The sequence below is a fragment of the Choloepus didactylus genome, chromosome 4, assembly GCF_015220235.1.
Source record: "Choloepus didactylus isolate mChoDid1 chromosome 4, mChoDid1.pri, whole genome shotgun sequence".
NCBI classification, from domain to species: Eukaryota; Metazoa; Chordata; class Mammalia; order Pilosa; family Megalonychidae; genus Choloepus; species Choloepus didactylus.
This window is the reverse complement of record NC_051310.1, coordinates 130858370-130870953: the sequence shown is the minus strand read 5'-3', so window position 1 is coordinate 130870953 and position 12584 is coordinate 130858370. Positions and strand designations below refer to the sequence as shown.

At 37.4% G+C, this 12584-nt stretch overlaps 1 pseudogene; it reads left to right on the top strand.

Annotated features, from left to right (window-relative positions):
• The first annotated feature begins 5114 nt into the window (after nt 1-5114).
• On the top strand, nt 5115-8569 carry LOC119532798 (annotated as a pseudogene).
• Nucleotides 8570-12584: the final 4015 nt, after the last annotated feature.

The window sequence follows — 12584 nt, the reverse complement described above, 5'->3', positions numbered from 1 at the left end:
AGAAACCAGATACTGAATATTTCTTCCCTCTGGGACCTGAGCCTGTTCTGGTCTGGGAAAACCTGATTTGGATAACCAAGGAAACTATGCCTAGACAACAGAAAATTACAAACTACACTAAGAAAAGCAAAGTTATGGCCCAGTCAAAGGAACAAACGTATACTTCAACTGAGATACAGGAATTTAAAACAACTAATGCTAAATCAAATCAAAAAGTTTAGAGAAATATTGCAAAAGAGATAGAGGCTGTAAAGGAATCACTGGGCATATATACGGCAGAAATCAAAAGTTCAAAAAAAACAACTAGTAGAATCTATGGAAAAGAAAGGCACAACACAAGAGATGAAAGACACAATGGAAACATACAACAGCAGATCTCAAGAGGCAGAAGAAAACACTCAGGAACTGGAGAATAAGGCACCTGAAAGCCTACACGCAAAGGAGCAGATGGAGAAAAGAATGAAAAAATATGAGCAATGTCTCCGGGAAATTAAGGATGAAACAAAGTACAATAGTGTATGTATCATTGGTGTCCCAGAAGGAGAAAAGGGAAAACGGGCAGAAGCAATAATAGAGGAAATAATTCATGAAAATTTCCCATCTCTTATGAAAGACATAAAATTACAGATCCAAGAAGCGCAGCGTACTCCAAACAGAAGAGATATGAATAGGCCTACGCCAAGACACTTAAGAATCAGATTATCAAATGTCAAAGACAAAGAGAGAATCCTGAAAGCAGCAAGAGAAAAGCAATCCACTACATACAAAGGAAGCTTAATAAGACTATGTGTGGATCTCTCAGCAGAAACCATGGAGGCAAGAAGGAAGTGGTGTGATATATTTAAGACACTGAAAGAGAAAAACCGCCAACCAAGAATCCTATATCCAGCAAAGCTGTCCTTCAAATATGAGGGAGAGCTGAAAATATTTTCTGACAAACAGACAATGCAAGACTTTGTGAACAAGACACCTGCCCTACAGAAAATACTAAAGGGAGCACTACAGGGTGATAGAAGACCCGAGTGCATGGTTTGGAACACAATTTTGGGAGATGGTAGTACAACAATATAAGTACACTGAACAAAGGTAACTATGAATATGGTTGAGAGAGGAAGGTGGGGAGCATGTGAAACACCACAAGAAAGGAGGAAAGATAAAGACTGGGACTGTGTAACTTGGTGAAATCTAGAGTTTTCAACAATTGTGACAAAATGTACAAATATGTTCTTTTACGAGGGAGAACAAGCAAATGTCAACCTTGCAAGGTGTTAAAAATGGGGAGGCATTGGGGGAGGGATGCAATCAGCATAAACCAGAGACTAACTAATAGAATCATTGTATTATGCTTCCTCTAATATAACAAAGGTGATATAACAAGGTAAATGCAGATAGGAGGGGGGATAGGGGAGGCATATTAGACACTTGACATTGGTGGTATTGTCTGATTCCTTATTCTACTTTGATTTAAGGTTATTTTTCCTTTTGCTGCTTCCTAGCTGTCATTTTTTTTTCCTCTTTCTTTTGCCTCTCTATCTTCTTTGATTCTCCCTCCTGCCTTGTGGAATAAATGTAGATGCCCTTATATAGATAGTGGTGAAGGTGGTGAACACATAAATGTATGACCATGCAGAGAACCATCGATTATTTACTTGGGATGGAATGTATGGTGTGTTAACGAAACCATATTAAAAAAAAAATGGGTTGATGACAAAATCTCGAGGGCAATATACTGAGTGAAATAAGCCAGACACATAAGGACAATTATTGCAGGGTCTCACTGATAGGAACTAATTATAATATGTAAACTCATAGACATAAAATATAAGGTACCAAGATATAGGACGAGGCTTAAGAATGGGGAGTGGTTGCTTAGTATGAGCAGAATGTTCAATTAGGATGAACTTAAATGTTTGTAAATAAACAGAGATGTTGGTAGCAAGATGTGAGAATAACTAACAGCGCCGAATGGTGTGTGAATGAGGTGGAAAGGGGAAGCTCAGAGTCATATATGTCACCAGAAGGAAAGTTGGAGGTCAAAAGATGGGAATGTATAAAACTGAATCCTATGGTGGGCAATGTCCATGATCAACTGTACAAATGCTAGAAATCACTTCCATGAACCAGAACAAATGTATAACAATACAATTAGAAGTTAATAATAGAGGGACATATAGGGAAGAAATATATACCTATTGCAAACTATATACTACAGTTAGCAGTATTTCAACATTTTTTCATAAACAGTAACAAATGTACTATACCAATACTACGTGTCAACAATTAAGGGGGGTTGGTTAGGGGAGGATTAGAGTTTCCTTTTCTTTTTTTCATTTTTCATCTTTCATTTTATTTCTTGTCTGGAGTAATGAAAAGTTTCTAAAAATTGAACAAAAATTAAGTGTGGTGATGGATGCACAGCTGTATGAGGGTACCCAGGGGCAGGTGATTGTACACTTTGGATCTTTGGATAATTGTATGGTATCTGAACAATCTCAATAAAAATGAAAAAATAAATAAAAAAATAAAATAAAATAAATGCATATATGGTAACAATAATTTTTTTAAAAAATCCATGGAGCTATACTACATAAACAGTTAACCAAAAGCTAAACAATAGACTTTAATTAATAGAACAATTAAAAAAACATAACAGATACTCCACTCCAATACAAGGTGGTGGTGGTGAGGTAAGATATGGGAATCCTGTATTTTATGCATGGTTGTTCTATAAACCCACAACTTCTCTAATAACAAAATAATAATGATTTCGAGATATGGTGGGACTCAACCAGAAAATGCCATGACTGGTTCTCTAGGTCTGCCCTGGTACCCAGTAGATCCCTATATATATCTGGGCCATGCCATAGCATGAAACATAGTAGACACAAGAGAACAAGCTATAAGCCAGAAGATAGAAAGGAGATCCTCGTGTCACTAGAGGAGTCTAGGCTTATCGTTGATAATTGGTCTCCTCCCTCCCTCTGGAAATCAGGACAAGACCTGTTTTCCAGGTTGCAATAGTTAAAATATAATGAAAAAAAGGCAAGTGTAGGTATGTATGTTTCTGCACTAGACCTTGGGAAAGAACTCTCCTATCATGACAGACTCCACTCAAGTGGGTAGGACACAGCCACCGGGAGGAGTTCTGTAAGTGCCACCAGTTTTTGTAATAAAAGAAAAAAGTAAGAACAATGTGGACTCAAAAGGGTGGGGGGGGGGGGTGGAATAAAACAAGAATTAATTAAACTCAAAAAAAGAAATATAATTAGAAGACAAAAATCACATTAGAAAAGAAGTCTAAATTACAAGATATTCAAAGGAAAAGAGATTCAAATGAAAACCCTATAAAAGCATTGAAGACAAGCAAGAAAAAAGCAAAAGGCATGAAGAGGAGATGTTCTGGTTTGCTAATGCTGCCATTTTGCAAAACATCAGAAATGGATTGGCTTTTATAAAAGGGGTTTATTTAGTTACACAGTTACAGCTTAAGGCCATAAAGTGTCCAAGGTAAGGCATCTACAATAGGGTACCTTCACTGGAGAAAGGACATTGGTATCCAGAAAACCTCTGTTAGTTGGGAAGGCACATGGCTGGCGTCTGCTTGCTCCCAGGTTGCATTTCAAAATGGCATTCGCCAAAATGTCAGTGTCAGCTTTCAACAGCCATCTTCAAAATGCCTCTCTAAACTGCAGCCAACATCAGGGGTTCACAACTCCAAGCATCTCTGAGCTAAGCCAGCCAGCATCTGGGTCTGTGCCAGCATTTTTAAAGGACTCCAGTGATTAAATCAAGACCCACCCTGAATGGGCAGGAACACACCTCCATGGCAACAATCCAATCAGAGTTATCACCTACAGTTGGGTGAGTCACATCTCCATAGAAACAACTCAATCCAAAGATTCCAATCTAATCCCCACTAATATGTCTGCCCACACAAGATTGCATCAAAGAACATGGCATTTGAAGAGACATATTCCAGAGTTAGTAACAAGGCAGCAGTTGGAAAAAACATCCAAACCTGCACAAGAGATAAAGAAAAAAGGAAAAAAGGATCAGTAAGAAACTATTTGAAATGAAAGACAGGAAAGAGGTTGAATATTTGTATTACTGGTGTCCCTGAAGAAGAAAATGAAAACAAAGGAAAGAACTAATATTTAAAATGATGATCCAAGAAACATTTCCAGAAATTGGAAAGGGAAAAAAAAAACACCTGATTCTACACAGAGCAAAAGTCCAATTAGTTCTGAGGAAAATTGACCAAGATATGCCCTTGAAAAAATGATGAGACTTTAAGGATGAGAAAAACTAAGAAAGCAAGGTTTGCAATCCTGATACCAAATAAAGTGGACATCAGGTCAAAATGTAGTAAATGAAACAAAAGAAGGATTCTGTTACATTAAAAACCAAATTCCACAATGAAGATATAGCAGCTGTATCTATACACCAAATAACACAACAATCTAAATAAAACAAAAACTACAGGATATGCAAAGAAAATATATGAACATACTAAAAATAGACTTTAATACATCTCTTTCAGTATGAGACAAGCCAAGTGGGCAAAAAAATAATAAGGTTATAAAATATCGTCATGTCATCAATAAAATATAAATTTTTAAAATACATCAAATATCACAACTTGAAAACAAAGAATATACTTTTTCAAGTATACCTGGATAGTTCACAGTAATTGATCATCTATTTACTGGGGCACAAAGAAAACATTTCCTTAAGATAGAAATATTAAAACAACCCTCTACAATCTCAATGCAATAAAACTGGAATATATATATACATACATACACACATATATATAATGGCCCTTGTAACTGGAAATGAAAATATCTTATGTTAAGTAACTCTTCAGTGCAAGAGGAAATACAAACAAATTACATATGTTCTGAAAAGTAATAAAAACTTTACATATTGGAATCCTTGGTACACATTTAAGGCAGTAATCAGGAAAATCCATAACCCTAACCACTATTTCAATAAAAATGAAAGGATGAAAATAAATCAATAAAAATAGCAATTAAAAAAAGAAAAGAAAAATACTGTAGTAAAAGTACAAGAAAGAAATTCTAAAGATAAAAGCAGAAATTAATGATGTAATGATGTCGGTACTACTGAAACACTAGATGAAATTGATAAATTGAAATCTTCTTTGAAAAAAAAAACAAAGTAGGCAAGTGTTCTAGTTTGCTAATGCTGCTGGAATGCAAAACACCAGAGATGGATTGGTTTTTATAAAAGGGGGTTTATTTGGTTACACAGTTACAGTCTTAAGGCCATAAAGTGTCCAAGGTAACACATCAGCAATCCGGAACATTCACTGGAGGATGGCTGTGCTGGTTTGAATGTATTATGTCCCCCAGAAAAAGCCATATTCTTTGATGCAATCTTGTGGGGCAGACATATTAGTGGGGATTAAGTTGGAATGTTTGGATTAGGTTGTTTGCATGGAAATACGCCCCACCCAAATGTGGGTGATAACTCTGATGAGATAATTTCCATGGAGGTGTGGCCCCACCCATTTAGGGTGGGCCTTGATCAGTGGAGCCATATAAATTAGCCGACAAACAGAAGGAACTCAGTGTGCAGCTGAGAGTGACACTTTGAAAAGGAGCTACAGCCAAGAGGCACACTTTGAAGAAAGCACAGGAGCTGCAGATGAGGGACAGTTTGAAGATGGCCATTGAAAGCAGACTCTTGCTCCGGAGAAGCTGAGAGAAGGCAAATACCCCAAGTGCAACCAAGAGTAACATTTTTGAGGAACTGCAGCCTAGAGAGGAATGTCCTGGGAGAAAGCCATTTTGAAACCAGAACTTTGGAGCAGATGCCAGCCACATGCCTTCCCAGCTAACAGAGGTTTTCCAGACATCATTGGCCATCCTCCAATGAAGGTACTCGATTGCTGATGTGTTACCTTGGACACTATATGGCCTTAAGACTGTAACTGTGTAACCAAATAAACCCCCTTTTATAAAAACCAATCCAACTCTGGTGTTTTGCATTCCAGCAGCATTAGCAAACTAGAACAATGGCCAATGGTGTCCGGAAAACCTCTGTTAGCTGGGAAGGCCTGTGGCTGGCATCTGCTCTAAAGTTCTGGTTCCAAAATGGCTTTCTCCCAGGACATTTCTCTCTAGGCTGCAGTTCCTCAAAGATGTCACTCTTAGTTGCACTTGGGATATTTGCCCTCTCTCAGCTTCTCCGGAGCAAGAGTCTGCTTTCAACCACCATCTTCAAACTGTCTCTCATCTGCAGCTCCTGTGCTTTCTTCAAAGTGTCCCTCTTGGCTGTAGCAGCTTGCTCCTTCTGTCTGATCTTATATAGTGCACCAGTAACTTAATTCAGACCTACCCTGAATGGGCAGGCCAACACCTCCATGGAAATTAACCAATCAGAGTCATCACCCACAGTTGGGTGGGGCGCATCTCCATGGAAACACTCAAAGAATTGCAATCTAATTAACACTGATAGGTCTGCCCACATAAGATTACATCAAAGATAATGGCGTTTGGGGGACATAATACATTCAAACTGGCACAGCAAGCCACAAGCTAACTTATTAACCCTGGAGAATCAATGATAAAATTAATTCAAACAATAAAATAATCTAGCAACATCACAGGATATAAAATTAACTGCAAAAATCAACAGCATTCATATACATAAATAATAAATGGTTAGTACATACAATGAATAAGAAAATTTGACTTAAAATATCAACAAAAATGATAAAATACCTAGGAATTGTCATAAAAATAAATGTTCAAAACCAGTATGCAGTAAACTAAAAATACAAAATAGTATTAAACAAATGGACAGGCAGCCCTTGTTCTTGAGAAGAATACTCAACATTAAAATATCAGGTCTCTCTAAGTTAAATATATATGTGGCCTAAATAAAAATTTCAATGAGCATTTTTCATGGGGCTAGACAAGTTGAACCTAAAGTGCATATGGAAATATAAGCAAAAATAGGAGGGAACATGTTTAAAACAAAGAGGTCTCAGTGGGGACAAGCCCTATCAGATATTAAAATATACTAGAAAGACTTTAATTAAATTATAACAGTGTGGTATTAGAGTATGGATAGACAGACAAATAAATGGAATAGAATAGAAAGTCCAGAGAGAGAGCCAACTATATATGAAAATCTTGCTTATGATAATGGTGGTGTCTCAAAACACTGGGGCAGAGATAGTGTTCTCAGTAAATAATGTTAGGACAACTGGAGAGCCACTTGGAAAGAGACAAAATTAGATCCACTCCTCACATCAAACACAAGAACAAACTCCAAATAGGTCAGATATCTGAATGTAAAACATAAAACTACACAAATTGTATGTTTTCTATAGAATAGAACAGAGGTGAATCCCTCTATAATGTCACTATAGGGAAATGCCTTGATACTATGACTAGAAATCCAGGCACAATTTTTAAAAAGATAGATAAATTTGATTATATTAAAACTTAGAAATGACAACTAGGAGAGCATTTTTGCAATGTGTATCAAAAATAATTTAGAAAGAACTTTTAAAATTTGAGGGAAAAAAAATGACCAAAAATCCTATAGAAAAATGGGGGAAAAAATTAAACAATTCACAAAAAGAGACATAAACATGGCCCTTAAACATAATTTTTTAAAAATTCAACTTCACTCATAATAATAACAGAAATACAAGTTAAAACTACACTGAGGAAGGCAGCGGCACTGTCCCAGATCAAGAGGACTCTGTGCTGTTCCGGTGGCGCACAGAGCAGAGTGATGATTCTGACATTTGGGATGATGTGGCATTGATAAAAACCTATGATAAAGCTGTGGCTTCATTTAAGCCTGCTCTAAAGAATGGTGACATTTCTGAGGCTTCAGAAAAACCAAAAGGCACACCTAAAAGAAAACCTGTCAAGAAGAATAAGAACCAAAAAAAGAACGTCACAACTCCATTGAAACAGTGGAAAGTTGGTGACAAATGTTCTGCCATGTGGTCAAAAGATGGCTGCATTTACCCAGCAACCATTGCTTCGATTGATTTTAAGAGAGATACATGCATTGTGGTTTACACTGACTATCGAAATAGAGAGGAACAAAGTCCGTCTGATTTACTTTTGCCAGCTTTTGAAGGAGTTAATGTAGAACAGAAGGCTCAGGAGAATGAAAATGAGAGCCAACTTTCAGCAGATGAACATGAGAACTCCAAGTCTCCTGGAAATAAACCAAACCAACCAAACAATGTAAAGTCAAAAGCTACTCCATGGAACTCTTTTCTGCTTCCTCCCACTACCCCACGCCAGGATCACAACTGGGACCAGGAAAGTCAGGCCTAAAATTCAATGGCCCACCACCCCTACCTCCACCCTCCTTCCTGTCATCCTGGCTGCCTCCACTTCCTTCTGGACCACCACCAATTCCCCCTCCACCTCCCATTTGTCCAGATTCTCTTGATGATGCCGATCCTTTGGGAAGCATGTTAATCTCTCGGTACATAAGTGGCTATCATACCAGCTACTACATGGGTTTCAAACAAAATCAAAAAGAAGGAAGATGCTCACATTTCAATTAGCAGTAAGTCTACCATCACTACACACATGAAACTCGCTTTTGTACATATTTTGTGGTTTGCATAAAATAAATATTTAAAATTGAAATGTTAAAGTTAATGCAATACCAATATTTAAAATATTTTGGTGCCAAAACTGTTAGATAAAAGGTTGATCCCAGTTCCCACTGGAGTTTTCTCATGGTGCTGAAGTTATCTCACCACATACTTGTTGACTGCTTGTGTGGAGTAAACCTATCTTTATAATAAAGAGATCCCTTGAATCAGTGATGAAACTTTGCATCACTTTTAGTCAGACAACCAGATGTGCTTTCTGATTTGTGATGCAATATGAAGTACAGTGCATTGCCTGTGAAATGCTCTGATCAAAAAAGGTTAACCAGAATTTAATCAAGCATTTAGATATCTAATTTTCCACTTACTGGAAATTCAGGGGACAGAGAACAAGTTAAATGACACTGTAGAAGAAACGATAAGACAGCCAGAAGGTGGAGTGTTATAGAATATAACTGGCCTCATTTCTAAAATCAGTGTCATGAAAGAAAAAAGGTGTTGCGTAGATAACTATTCTAGATCAAAAGAGACTTAAAAGACATAACAGCTAAATGCAATGTGGCATCCTGGATTGGACCCAGATTTGAAAAACCATCTATAAAAGACAGGGGACATTGAAGAAATTTAAATATGGACTGGATTTTAAATGATATTAGATAATTATTGCTAATTTTATGAGCTGTGATGAGTGTTATAGTTTATAGGAAAATGTCCTTTTTTTAAAAAACTTGCATGCTGAAGTATTTAGGAGTGAAATATTATAATGTCTATAATGTAGTTTAATATGGCTTAATAAAATGTAGATGTGTATGTGCGTGTGTGTGTGTGTGTGTGTGTGTGTGAAGCATATATGGCAAAATATTAATTATTGAATCTAATACATGGCTGTTCGTTGTATGTTTTTTTTCCTATTTTCTGTATGTTTGAAAAAATACATCATAAAAATGTCTACTATTTTCAACTAAAAAAAACTACATTGAGAATTATAAACAAATTCTGAGCACCTTTTAGTAACTTTGATTATCATAGTGGTATAAACAAATTTATCATCCATCAGATTAGCATAAATGGAAATGTGCCAATGTACCCTGTTGCAGGGCTGTGGGGAAACGGGCACTCTCATACATTGTTGGGGGCAGGCAAAATCGTACAATTCCTATGAATAGTAATTTTCAATCTCTTACAAAACTACATTTGCATTTACCTTTTAATTCAGCAATCCCCCCTTTATGAATTTATCTTGAAGATACTCCTCTAACAATATAAAAATACATATTCATTGCGGCATTATTTGTAATTGCAAAATATTGGAAATAACCATACATGTCAATGCATAAGAAATTGGTTGAATAAACTATGGCATATACTCACACTGGAATATTATGCAGCTTTTAAAAAATTAGAAAGGTCTTTATGAAATAATATGGAGTGATTTCCTGGAGTTCTTACTAAGTTTTTTAAAAAGCAGAGTGAAAGAGTATGTTACCTTGTGTAAGAAAGAAAGGAAAATAAGAAAACATATACATATTTGCTTATTTTACAAAAAGAAATACAGGAAGGATAAACCAGAAAATTACACACAAGGGATGGGGGGAATGGGGTGGAAGAGACACAAAAGAGGGACACTTCTCTGAATATACTTTTTGTATAGATCTGACTTTTTGAAAGCAAGCTAATATTCTATATATTTGAAATTTTGTTTAAAGGCAGTAATAATGGGAAGGGGAAAAAACAAAAACAAAAACTGGAAACAAATGAACCTAATTTATAACCACACTAAAGGTGGGGGGTGGGGAGAAGAAAGGGAGGGAGGGGAGAAGAAAAAGCAAACTAATCCAAGTAAATTATTGTCTTAGTTTCGCAGCTGCTATGACAAATACCACACAACAGTATTTGTTTAAACAAGAATTTATTGGCTCACGGTTTTGGAAAACTGAAGACTTGCTTTCTTCCTGGGTCTGTAGCATTCAGGCTGACCAGCAGCCCTTGGCTTTCCCATCACATGGCAATGTCCTCCCCTTTCTCTTCCGGGTTCCTGCTGCCTTCCAGCTTCTAGCTCCTCTTCTTGATGTTTCTTTTTATAAGGCCTCCAATAATAGCATTAAGACACATCCTGATTCAGTTGGCCACACCTTTGCTAAAAATAACAATGGGTTCACACCCACAGGAAAGTGGGTTAAGATAAAGAACCTTGCATTTTTTTCCTGGGGTATGTAATTCAGTCCACCACATTTATGGCACAGTATTTGACTATATATTCTCAGTCTCAGGCAGAGTGGGGTAGTGGTAAAAATTGCAAACAAATGCCAAACTCTTTTTAGTAAGTTTGATTTCTGTAGTGATATGGAAGAAGCAATTCTGGAACTATTTCAGATGTATTATAGGATTGAGCAAATGAGTAAATGTGTTGATTCTGTTGGGAACCAGGGTTCTCACTGTGGAAGAAAGGGCATGCAAACATGTAATGGGAATGACAAGAAAGAAACTAAAGGGATAGTTTGGAATTGGAGATATCAATTAGAACTCCTGAATTTTAAAATACATATGTCTGTCTATGCGCACATGCATACATACATATGCATATACAAGTGCATATTTGTATGTACACGTATATGTGTATATACATGCATATATTTCTTAGCTCAGCCCCCAGAAAACGCCAAGAAGCAAAGACAGCCCAGTAGCAAGGGGCTCACCTAACACCCAGATCTTGGTTTCTAATAGCATTCCCCACTAAGAGAAACCAGGGCTTCTCAGAAAAATGGTTGATTCCAGGGCTGGGCAGAGCAAGAATTACTCACTAACAGTCTCTGCTAGTGTTCCAGTTTGCTAATGCTGCCATTAAGCCGGAAATGGATTGGCTTTTATAAAGGGTGTTTATTTGGTTACAAAGTTACTGTCTGAAGGCCATAAGCTGTCCAAGATAAGGTATCAACAATTAGGTATCTTCACTGAAGGATGGCTGATGGCATCCAGAAAACCTCTGCTAGCTCAGAAGGCACGTAGCTGGCATCCACTTGCTCCCAGGTGGCGTTTCAAAATGGCATTCTCCAAAATGTTGCTCTTGAGGCATTTTGTCCTCTTTTAGTTGCAGCTCCTCTTCAAAATGTCACTCTCAATTGTTCTCTGTTCCTTCTGTTTGTCAGCTCATTTATATGGCTCCAGTGATTTAATTCAGACCCACCCCGAATGGGCAGGGTAACTTCTCCATGGAAATTATCCAACCAAAGTCTTGCCCACAGTTAACTGAGTAAAATCTCCATGGAAACACTCAATCAGTAGGTTCCAACCTAATCAACACTAATACGTCTGCCCCCACAAGGTTGCATCAAAGAACATGGCTTTTTCTGGGAGATATATATACAAACAGTTACAACAAGTATCTCTTGTAAAATGACCATGTTTTGAATTAGGAGACTCCATCCCCCTCTCTACCCTACCCCCTCCATCCTTTTGAATGCACACTGCTGATTGGATCAGATTGTGCACATTATTCAGTAGCAGTAATGTTTGGGCTGGACAGCAACCTATGGGATGTTTGTATGTGGGTGATTTGCCTGAGCCATCAGGTTTGTTATAGCAAGAATATGAACTAGAAAATAGAGGAGATAGTTGAGCAAGTGGAAGCCAAAGCTGAAAGATCTGTTGGTGTGATGGTTAGGTTCATGTGTTGACTTGGCCAGGTGATGGTACCCAGCTGTCTGGTCAAGCAACTACTGGCCTAACCATTGCTGTGAGGACATTTGTGGCTGGTTAATAAACCAACAGGCTGGTTTATTAAATCATCAGTCAATTGGCTGCAGCTGTGACTGATGACTCAATGAAGGGCGTGTCTCCCACAATGAAAGAATGCAGTTGGCTGAATTTAATCCAATCAATCAGTTGAAGACTTTTAAGCAAGACAGTTAGAGGACCTTCACTTCTTCGACTGCCCAGCGAAGCATTTCCTGAGGAGTTCATCAAA